Here is an 11,320-nt window from a genome sequence, read left to right as displayed (position 1 = left end):
TCATTTGTCTGGAGGAAATGTCAGCTTTGCAATACAGAATACTATAAAGTCTAAGAAAAATAGTCCTAGAGTGACACCACAACCAGGCTGAGATCCGACCTCAGGCACTGCCCCCAAACACTGGTTCTGTAGTACATCTCTTTTTCTACAACCTTGTTTCCCGGATTCTTTTTCTCCCTCTGTGTATCTTCTTTTGCTTTGGGTTTGTGATTGGTGGAAAAGAAGGCAGGGTATATTCCTCTGGGTCCTGGATTTGGCCTTGGTGCCTCTGCTTGTCTCCTATGACAACATGCATTTATAATATACTATCCTCCAGGAAATACAGAGGCAATTGATTAAGAAAAAAAAACATTCCCAAAAATACGCCTCTTGGCATTTGGCACTCGGGTTTCGTTTATGGTATGTGAGAAGAGGGATCATGGGGTTAACTTGTTTTCTTTATGTCCAACTTCATCTTTGCGTTTGAGGGCTGAAGCCGATCTGAGCATCATTAAAATCTTGTGTACGGTAAACACAATTAGCTACGCTTTAGAAACTAATTCGGTTGGTGTCAAGTGTAATGTAAGTGCTCTGGTTGATAGATGATGAATGTAAGTGCCTTAATTTCGGCACGATGTAAATGTTATCTCTGGGAGTTCTCAAGGGCATGCAACTTCCCAGCAGGTTGAAGAGTGTGTAGTGATCATCCATAACGGCCTTGTGTTGCGCTGCAAGAATAATACAGTGTCACAAGGAAATGGACGCTTTGTATAATGGCTGTCTTACGTTTGGAAGACAGAACCAAGCTGGCTGTAAGCTGGAGGGTGGTGGGAAGTTCTTTCTTGCTGAAACAGAAGAGGTCCCAAACTGGAGATGGACAAAACTGCTGGCCCAACTAATTAGTTTAAATCGGGATGTTCACCAATCTTGGTAAACCTATGGACACTGATGGGATTCAGAGAACAAGGAGCGGGCACCTCAACAAAATGGCAGCCATGGATGCTGGCACCAGTCACAAGATGTTGGGAGATCGCAATCCATGTGTCCTTCTCTAGTAGGAGCAGCTGAATGGGTGCCCCAAAAGACGATGTTTCCTGGGTTCTCCTGAAGCACTTTCTGCTCAAAGCTAAATAAGGGGAAAGCTAGGTCTGGTTCTTTTGATTTGGGGACGAAGCAGGTAGGAGCTAGGAAACACTTTGGGAAGCTCCATGTTGACGACCACTGTTTAAAAAGAGTTATGGAAGGCTGAAGTTCCCATCTGCCGCATCTGCATGATTTGCTTCTATGACCTTACGTCTTCCAAACAAAAGCTGTTGGAGATAGTATTGTTAGTATACGAGCTACTGTATTTCAGCTTTTTAAAGAGCCTGTTGGGGGTCAGAAAGACATTTCATCAACTACTTATTATCATAATTTTGTTGGAATTGCATCAGCAAGTGATTTGGTGAAGTCAGCCTTGAAGGGCTGTTGTTAAGCTGTTTAAGCAGCTGAGCTATACTGTGTGCTCTCTAGTAGCATCAAGTGTTCATTGGTGAGGTTGCAGGGCATTCTGAACCATGTGCTCTCAGGATTCCTTTGTTTAAGGGGGGGGGCTCTCGCTCACTTCCTGCTTCTTCAGGAAGAGAAGCTCCATGTACTTTTGCTGAAGCAAACAAGCAGCCACCATTAGGCTCACTGCTCTCTCCATTTGCTGATGTGTAGGCATGTAGTCTGCCTGCAGCCTAGCCTTAGAGGCTTGCAATGTGCTGTTTTTGCAACCACTCGTTAAGTTTTTGTAGTCTGCTTCAGTATGGAGACTGAAGCAGGTGGGTATGATCTATATTTGTAAATAATCCCTCCAGTAAAGATTTCACTCTTTTAAACCTCAAAGCACTGTTAGTCTGGATCTGTGCCTCATCCTCAAAGGTAACTAATAGCTGCATACTTTCAAAAACTCTGTCACTCTGCAGCTTTGTTTCTCTGGAGGAGCTCAGGACCAAACCAAGTCCAAATGTCCCAACATACTTTGAGATGGATGGTTTCCATTCTTGCTTCAGTCTTCCCCAAAGATATCTCCTGCCTCCAGCTAATCTGATGGGAATGGATCTGGAGTACCTAAAAGCCCACACACTGCTTTATTAGTTGGTCATAATAAAGGACAGCATTGGCTTTGGATTTCCCACGGGACTAAGGCTGCCAGTAGCCTCTTCTGCAGACTGTTGCTTCTGCCTCGTGCCTGCAATCATATACGATTGTACCAGAACATAATGCCCAGTGCACAGGTGAACAGCATGACTAGGCAGGAGACCTAGATCAGTGACTTCTGCAGAACCACAACAGATGGGAAGTTCTTATGCTTACTCTGAAAGTGAGATATTTCTAGGTGTAAGAGTAAAGCATCACCCCAGTGTTAACACATAATACCTTGTAGGCTAGAACTATTTAGGGAGGGAGAGTGGTGCAGGGCTTAGGCTAGGGTCTGACGACCGGGCTTCAGATCTCCAGTCTGCCGTGACGTTCGGTGGGTATGACCACGGGCTAGTGGTACCCTCTCCGCCTCACAGGATTTCTGTGAAGATGCAAACGAGGAAGGAAGAACGGCGTCTGTACCCTGAGCTGCTCGTAGGAAGGTCGGGAGAACGTACTAGACAGAGGGAAATATCACTATAGCAACACCCATCCTTGTAGTTCCCTAAGATAGAACTGTATAAATTAAACGCAGCCCAAAGGAGACTGTGGATTTCTTTGGCGTAGAGTGGGCAGAGCGAGATCGCATCTGTCGTGGAAAACTGCAGCGTAATGAGGGAGAACTACTAAAGAGAGTGCCGGCAGAAGTAGGAGCGGTTCTGGAACTCAGTAAAAAAGAAACAGACAAGCCCAATGGTCTCTTTAAAGGAGGGGAAAGGGTTTGCAGGCAACGGGGAATTGTGCTGGGTGACCAGTTCATCCCTGGCAATTTGGAGGTGGAATCTAGGGAGGGTGGATTGGATGAAGGGGAGACCTCAGCAGGGTAAAATGCCGTAGCATAACAAGCACTACCATCTTGATTGACATATAAAAATGCCATAGCATCTACCCTCCAAAGCAGCCGTTTTTCTCCAGGTGAACTGATCTGGAGAGCATGGTCATTCTGGGTATGGTTGCAATGCCCCAGGGAAGGCCTGGAGATTGCCTAGAATTATAACTAACTAGGGGGCAAGCCTGTTGCATTCAGGAATACAACCGGCGCTAGATTGGGGTGGGGGTGGGGTGGAGAACGCTATGGACAGCCTCCCATTCCTTCCAAAGGCTGCAGGCAGCTGTTATGGAATTCACTGGCAAGGGCAGCTCTCACGCAGCAGGGATCTGCAGCCTCCAAGCCTCAGAGGGAAGTGGAAGGCGGAGGAGGGAAGGCGATTGGCTGGCCCCTGGACAGACAGGCAAGCCAGTTGGAGGAGGAGGAGGCACTCAGGGGCATTGCACCCCCATCTGGAAGCAGCCTAGGTAAACTTAGACCAGCTGCTCCATTGCTGTAACGACAAAATTGGGGCAGAAGAACCAAGTATGCTGCCCTGCACTCCTTGGAGGAAAGGTGGAATAACATGTATGGGCAGAAGGACCCCCAGGGCTCCCCCCCTCTCTGAGCAAGGACACCTTCTTCCAGGGTCTCTGCTCTTGCATTCTTAACAGAGCTCACCGGAGCCTGTCTCCTAGCAGTAAGCCCACAGCAAAGCAGTGTGGGTTGGCCCTTTTGAGCCTTTACCAAAGGAACTATCAGTAGGAAAGGAATTGTGGGGAAATGGCTGCCACCCTGAAAGATCCAGGCTAAATGTTTCTTCTGCTGCAGGTATTAGAAGAAGAAGAGTTGGTTTCTATGCCCAACTTTTCACTGCCTGAAAGAGTCTCTAGGACCGTTTACACACTGGAGGTTTCATGCCAGGCTGCAGGCTGGAGTTCTAGTAGTGGCAGGTTGCCCCACCTCTTCCTGAACCCACATGGGGGAGCATTTGGACTGGTGCGCCTCATCCGCCTCTGATTTGTGCTCCTGCATGGGACCCGGGGCAGTGAAGTTCCCAGTGCATAAACAGTCAACGCATCTTTCAATCACCTTCCTGCCCTCTCCCCATAACAGACACCCTGTGAGGTAGGTGGGACTGAGAGAGCCCTGACAGGACCTCTATGAGAACAGCATTATCAGGGCTGTGACAAGCCCAAGGTCACCTAGTTGGCTGCATGCGGAGGAGTGGGGAATTAAACTTGGCTCGCCAGATTAACTACTACACCACACTGGCGGAGGCATATCTGGAGGTGTTCTTGGCCCTTGGCTCTTATCCATGACTTGCAGTTTATGGCCTGGATGGATTGTTGGTTGGCATCAGCCTGGGATGTCTTGTGCTCCTTTGGGGTTTAGCTTTCTATTAAAAGAAACAACAACAACACTGTGTTTTGTCAGTTCAGATTCATTTCAGTTGGATTGATATTTTTCGGCAAACCGCTTTGGGTCCGCACTGGGGAGAAATACTGAATTAAAAATATAATAAATAAAGTGGTTGGCCAGCAGACACAGCCTTATCCTAATTCTGGGGAGGCATCAGGGTTAATCGGTTGCAACAAGAGTCTTCGGTACCTTTGAGGTTTCCAATTGTTTAATTCTAGCATGAACGTTCATAGACTAGAATTCTGCTGAATCAGAGGCATGGATATGAGCTATGGCCAGGGAGGGGAATAAATAGGAGGGTCAAAAGGCCGTGAAATGCTGAAAATAAAGGATGTAATTATGCCAAACTGAAATGTAACCAAGAATAGTACAGAGACGATTCTCTTTCACAGTCACTGGCCATTGCTCTCATATTGCCAGGCTAGTTAACACTTGTAATGTCTAAGAGGTCCCAAGTTCTTTGGTGAGGTGGAAGGTTAAAGATCAAGGGCCAGTCAACCTCCTTCTCCAACATCTGTGATGTGGACAGTGGACTGGGGGGTGGGGAGACTGAGATGAATCAGAACATTGCCTTTGCTTTGCATGTACATGTGCAGCACAGCCAAGATTGGACTCCCTTGTGGCTCCCTCTCTCCTGCCAGAAAGGGGACTGTGTGAAACCGCTCATATGGAGAGTTGGGCTTGACTCCCCACTCTTCCATATGTAGCCAGCTGGGTAACCTTGGGCCAGTCACAGTTCCTCTCAGAACTCTCTCAGCCCCACCTACCTCACAGGGTGTCTGTTGCGGGGAGAGGAAGGGAAGGTAATTGGAAGTCGCTTTGAGACTCCTTCAGGTAGTGAAAAGTAGAGTATATAAAGCCCAACTCTTCTTCTTCTTCTACAATGAAATGGGAATCACCAGCCCACACTGATAACTAGCAGGTGAACAGTAAGGTATTAAAGAGCATAATGAAGACTTTTAACAGATTCAGGGACCAAACAGGTATAACAAGCTTAGCATATCAGATTACCATTTGCTTTTTCTCCCAGTTATGGTGAATTCGATCCAAATAGTAAATAGGCCTCCAGAAGAATTTAAAGAGAGTTGGGATTTCTTTCTAGAAATTGTGGATAAATAAAGCTATGGATATTTTATTAGATTTTATCTTGGCAGCTGGAGTCTATAAATGAATAATATTTAGTACATGAAAGATTTTAGAAATTATTTCCCTGGAGGAATCCACAGGGGTGGGATATTCCATACATCTGTCTGAATTAATGTTAATTGTATTTGCTACATATAATTTCTTCATTTCTGTATTTTCTTCATTTTTTGAAAATAAAAGTAAAATGTTCACAGAGGGGGAAAAGATACAATTTGTTTGGGTTCAGTTCCAGGAGGAAATCTTGGTGAAAGAAACAAGTCTGCCAAAATTGGGGATAAATGGGCAGATGTATCCTCCGCTGGAATGCGGAGAGCAATCAGCTGAGACCCCGAGACCAAGCTCCACCCCTCTCCTCTCAAGCATGGAGGTATCCCATCTGAAAATTTGTTTGTTTCTGTCAAAGACATGTGCCTGCTGTTGGTGACCAGTCCAGAGGGCAGCTTTGCTGTCAAGCCCAGACAAGATTAATGTGTAAGTCCCTGGAGTTCACCCGGCCCAATAGTCTCCATTGGCAGACTCTGCACGTACTAAGCTATGGAGTATCATTTTGGCAACAGTCGTCAAGATACACAAGGCGTGTTGTTCAGCTGGTTCTGCCACTCACTTCCAGTTTGGTGTGAGAGCCAGTTTGGTGTAGTGGTTAGGAGTGCGGACTTCTAATCTGGCATGCCAGGTTCGATTCTGCGCTCCCCCACATGCAACCAGCTTGGGTGACCTTGGGCTTGCCACAGCCCTGATAAAGCTGTTCTGACCGAGCAGTGATATCAGCGCTCTCTCAGCCTCACCCACCCCACAGGGTGTCTGTTGTGGGGAAAAGAAAGGGAAGGTGACTGTAAGCCGCTTTGAGCCTCCTTTGGGTAGGGAAAAGTGGCATATAAGAACCAACTCTTCTTCTTCCATTGCCAGTGCTACTATCTGTGGCTGAACTGGGGTGGGGGGAGAGAGGGGCTTGTTCAACAAGACATCCGATAATGCTGAAATCTGTTGTCAAATTGTCTCCACGATAATAGATTCCGATGGTGTCTGAATTCTCAATGGAAACTGGAAACAACAGAACGATACGGATTAGTGTGTGTGTATTTTAAATGAATCTTGATTGAGACAGATGGGGAAGGGTTTTTTTGTTGTTGTTGTTGTTCAGTCCAAGGACTGAAAGACTCACCTGCTCAGTAGAAATCTTTGTGTTTTTTAATCACAAAAATAATAAATCTACATTAAAGAGATTAACTAGTTTAATAGACATTCCTGCCCCCTGAGAACAATAGTTCTACGAAGTGATACCTCTCTGATAGAGAATTCTCTCCAAACTACAATTCCCAGAGTTCTTTGGAGAAAGCCATGTCAAGTTGCATAAAGTCAGCAGATGTTTAGACTGCACCCTTTAGTCCCCTTCAAAAGAAATGGCCTTCTAATTAAATAATTAGTGTTAGGTCTGCATGTATTCTTTCCGATCTCTTGGTGATGACAGAATGTTTCCTTTATGGTTCTTGGCCAATAAACTATATTGCTCTTCTGAGACCTTGCCTCCTTCCTGATTTGGGAAGACAGGGGCACAACAGACCTTCCAAAATAAGGTAACCAGATTGTCCCACTTTTGGAGGGACATCTGGGGGTACCTGGCAAATTGTACTTATATTGAAATTAAAATATATATATTACAATACTATTTTTGCGTTCTATGCGTTCTTAGAAACTTCTTGTTGCTCTATATAGACCAAATTTTTAATCAAGAACCCTCCCAGTCAATAGTGTCCCGTTTTACCAATATTAAAATCTAGTCACTTTATCCTAGAATTCTATCCTCCCCCCCCCCCCAGCCTTGCCTAATAGGCCTTCTCACTTCAAAGCCTTGACAAAAGTCTCACATTTAATGTCAGCATTAGCCGTGTGCTTCATAGAGTTCTCTGGGCTGTCTTCTGAGTATTGACTGCAATTTCTTTAATGGAGCCTGTGTGAGTGACTTTAAAGCCATGCTGTATGTTGAAAACCAGTTTTGTTTCCCTTTTGTGCAGAGATTATCTTCAGCCCCCCTGGAGAATAACTGGAGTTGAAAGCTCCCCACCACCACCCTCTTTTGGCATCAGCCATAAACTTTCCTACAAAGCTTCACAGTTTGGTGCATGTCCCAAGCTCAGACTTCAGAGAGAACAAATTTCCTCATATTCACCTTTTGAGACAGCAGCTGAATTCTTAAAAAGAGACTGTGGGGAACCCAATAAGTTCTCTGCACGCAACCGAGAGCTTTAGCTGTGGCTTTTGTATAAGAAAAGGTATATAGTCTGTAGTGAGGTTTTCATTGAAATTAAAGCAAACTTTGAAGCTGAGGAAAGCTCAAAAGGATTGTCAGTCTTGTCACTTTGTGAATTACCTGAAGAAAAGTGTTGTGGTGCGAATCAAATTTTGAAGGAGCCTTTGGTGGTGAGGAAAGAAGGGCTACCTTTTAACTTGGGGGGGAAAGGATACAAACAATTTTCCAGGTCAGAAGCTGGAGTCAAAGTCACTGAAGGTGAAAGAATGGAGCTGATAATTCTTAAAACAAAGACAAAATATTAAAGGGAGAAGAATAGACATGATTGAGCTGCATTTCACTCACGGTATTTAGCTGAAGATGCCAGTGTCCTGAGGTCATTGTCCTACTGTTCCCCTATCACTTTGTTGGTGGCTGCAGGCAGGCAGTGTTGTAAAAGCCACACAAAGAGGTCACACAGTTTATTTCCCCCTCTTTAGGGCCAGTTCAAGGTAGGTTGTCACCACAAGCAAGAGGCACCTGTCCCTGCCTGTCCCTGCAATGCCACTAGCTGGGTGCAAACCTGCCAGCTGCCTTCCAGATATCACTGTTGGCCAGTAGGCAGCTTAGAAGTGAGTCATAGCTCAGTGGCAGAGCATCTGCTTTGCAGGTGGGAAGTCTCAGGTTCAATCCTTTGCATCTCCAGTTTAAAAAATCAGGGAGTAGATCAGCCTTACTCAACTTTTTTTTATCATTGAGAAACCCCTGAATCATTCTCCAGGCTTTGAGAAATTTCAGAAGTGATGCAATTGTGCAGAACATGGTTTGGAAGCATAGCTGCGTTACATGCCCACTCAAAGCCCCTCCTCTTCCTACCCCCTCCAGGTCCATCACTGGGAGGGTGGAGCAGGTCAACATGACCTGTGGCAGCTATTATTTTGGAGGACCCCCTGCTCTGAGTGACTCGGCCAAGTGGTAAGTGCACAAACTCAAAATAGTAGTGTCACTCACTAAAATGTAAGTTCTCTCAATATTTGGTTGCACAATTAGCCTTACTTTGTTAGGGTGGTGGTACTCTGCGGCTCATAGACAGTCATATTTGCAAACACCATCAGCCCAAAGAGCCACATTTACTTCCAGCTCTGGCATGAGGCCTGCACATCAGGGAGGTTCCTGGCTGATCTGTTCTTTTGCCAAAAGCTGTTTTTATAGGTATCAAGAATTTAAGCCTTATATATAATGCTAATATATTTATATATAAGGCTTAAATTCTTGATACCTATAAAATTGATAAAAATATTGAAGACTCAGAGGACTTGTCACTGATGAAAGAATCTCACTGAAAACGGATATGACCTAAATTCCGTTTTGACAGAAGTCCTACAGAATAGACAGATAAGGAAAACTACAAAAAAGGACACTTTTCTTTCTTTTATGAATATACTTATTGTATTGGCATTGGATACGTCTGTTTCTCTTTGTTTGGTTTAATTATTAGACAGTCCTTCTTATACTCTTGTATATTATTTTTGCAAAAGAGACTAAAAAAGATTTTCCCCTCATACCTTTCAGAATAATTACCTATGTCAGTGTCCTACCCCTTTGAGATGTCAATTCATAGAATCATAGAGTTGGAAAGGGCTATACAGGCCATCTAGTCCAACCCCCTGCTTGATGCAGGATCAGCCTGAAGCATCCAGAATATCTGTCCAGCCACTGCTTGGAGGTTGACAGTGAGGGGGAGCTCACCACTTCCCTAGGCAGCCCATTCCACTGCTGAACTAGAATAATAGAATCCTAGAGTTGGCAGGGGCCCTACAGGCCATTTAGTCCCACCACCTGTTCAATGCAGGATCCACTTAAAGCATCCAGGATAAGGATCTGTCCAGCCGCTGCTTGAAGACTGCCAATGTGGGGGAGCTCACCACCTCCTTAGGCAGCTGATTCCACTGCTGAACTACTGACTGTGATCCCCCCCCCCGTACTGTTCTACGTGTAGTTTAAATCTATTACTGTATGTCCTATCTTCTTCTGCCAACAAGAACTGCTCCCTGTCTTCCTCCAAGTGACAACCATTCAAATACTTAAAGAGAACCATTATGTCTCCTCTCGACTTCCTCTTCTTGAAGCTGAACATTCCTAGGTCACTCAGTCTTTCCTCATAGGGTTTGGTCCCCCAGGCCCTGGGTCATCCTTTCCACTCTTCTCTGCTCCCTCTCAATTTTGTCCACGTCCTTTTTGAAGTATGGACTCAAGAATCGCACTCAGTACCCCAGGTGTGGTCTGACCAGTGCAGTATATAGCGAGTCTATGAGATGTTTTAAAATTTTATTTTAGATTTTTATACCATCCTTCCATACGGCTCTGGACAGTTTACATATAACATCATGGGGTGATTACATAGAACACTGCAACAAATATAATAAATATATCAATCATAACATGTCAACCAGAACAATATTTAAACATGGACACAGCTTTGAGTTGGTCAGATTCTTCAGTCATGGGAGGGGGTGTCTGGGGGGCAGTGGGTGTCTTTGGGTTAGTCGGCCTCAAGCAAATGCCTGGTGGATGAGCTCCCTTTTGCAGGCCCTGCGAAATTGTGAGAGTTCAGACAGGGCCCTGATCTCTTCAGGGAGCTCATTCCACCAGGTGGGGACCAGCACCAAGAAGGCTCTGGTTCTTGTTCAGGCCTGACGTGCTTCTTGTAATCTTGATGTGATGCCTCAGTTGATATGGTCCAAGAATATATCAGTAGCGTTTGAGTTGGATTGCATGATATGGCCAAAATAAGTGACCTGGAGTTTCGTGATTTTGTCTACCAGTGATAAATCAGGCTTTATGCGCTGTAAAGGTATCCCCTGTGCAAGCACCGGGTCATGTCTGACCCTTGGGGTGACGCCCTCTAGCGTTTTCATGGCAGACTCAATATGGGGTGGTTTGCCAGTGCCTTCCCCAGTCATTACTGTTTACCCCCCAGCAAACTGGGTACTCATTTCACCAACCTCGGAAGGATGGAAGGCTGAGTCAACCTTGAGCTGGCTGCTGGGATTGAACTCCCAGCTTCATGGGCAGAGCTTCAGACTGCATATCTGCTGCCTTATGCGCTGTAGTATGCGCTGCTGCCTTATGCGCTGTAGTAGTTCCTTATTTGTGACTTTTGCAGTCCATGGAATCTGCAGAAGCCTTCTCCAACACCGGAGTTCAAATAGATAGATTGTCCGCTTGTCCGATTTTTTTAATCACCCAACTTTCACAGCCATAAGTGGCTACTGGAAATATAATAGATTTAGCTAATCTACATTTGGTAATCAGGCTTATGTTCTTGTTTTTCCATGTTTGGTTCAAGCTCGTCATTGTTGAGCGACCCACAGCAATTCTATGTTTTATTTCCATACTGCAATCACCACACTGATCAATTTGTGATCCAAGAAAAAATAATTATTCAATGCATATTACTTCTTAAAATGCTCCTGGTCTATCAGCCTCTTGGGACTGGGGTGGGAAGGCCTTAAATCGACAATACTGGCATTGGTATGTCTGGTGCTTTAATTGCGATGTTAGACAACATG

The sequence above is a fragment of the Paroedura picta genome, chromosome 7 (assembly GCF_049243985.1).
Source record: "Paroedura picta isolate Pp20150507F chromosome 7, Ppicta_v3.0, whole genome shotgun sequence".
In the NCBI taxonomy this organism is placed as follows: Eukaryota; Metazoa; Chordata; class Lepidosauria; order Squamata; family Gekkonidae; genus Paroedura; species Paroedura picta.
This window is presented reverse-complemented; position numbering follows the sequence as displayed.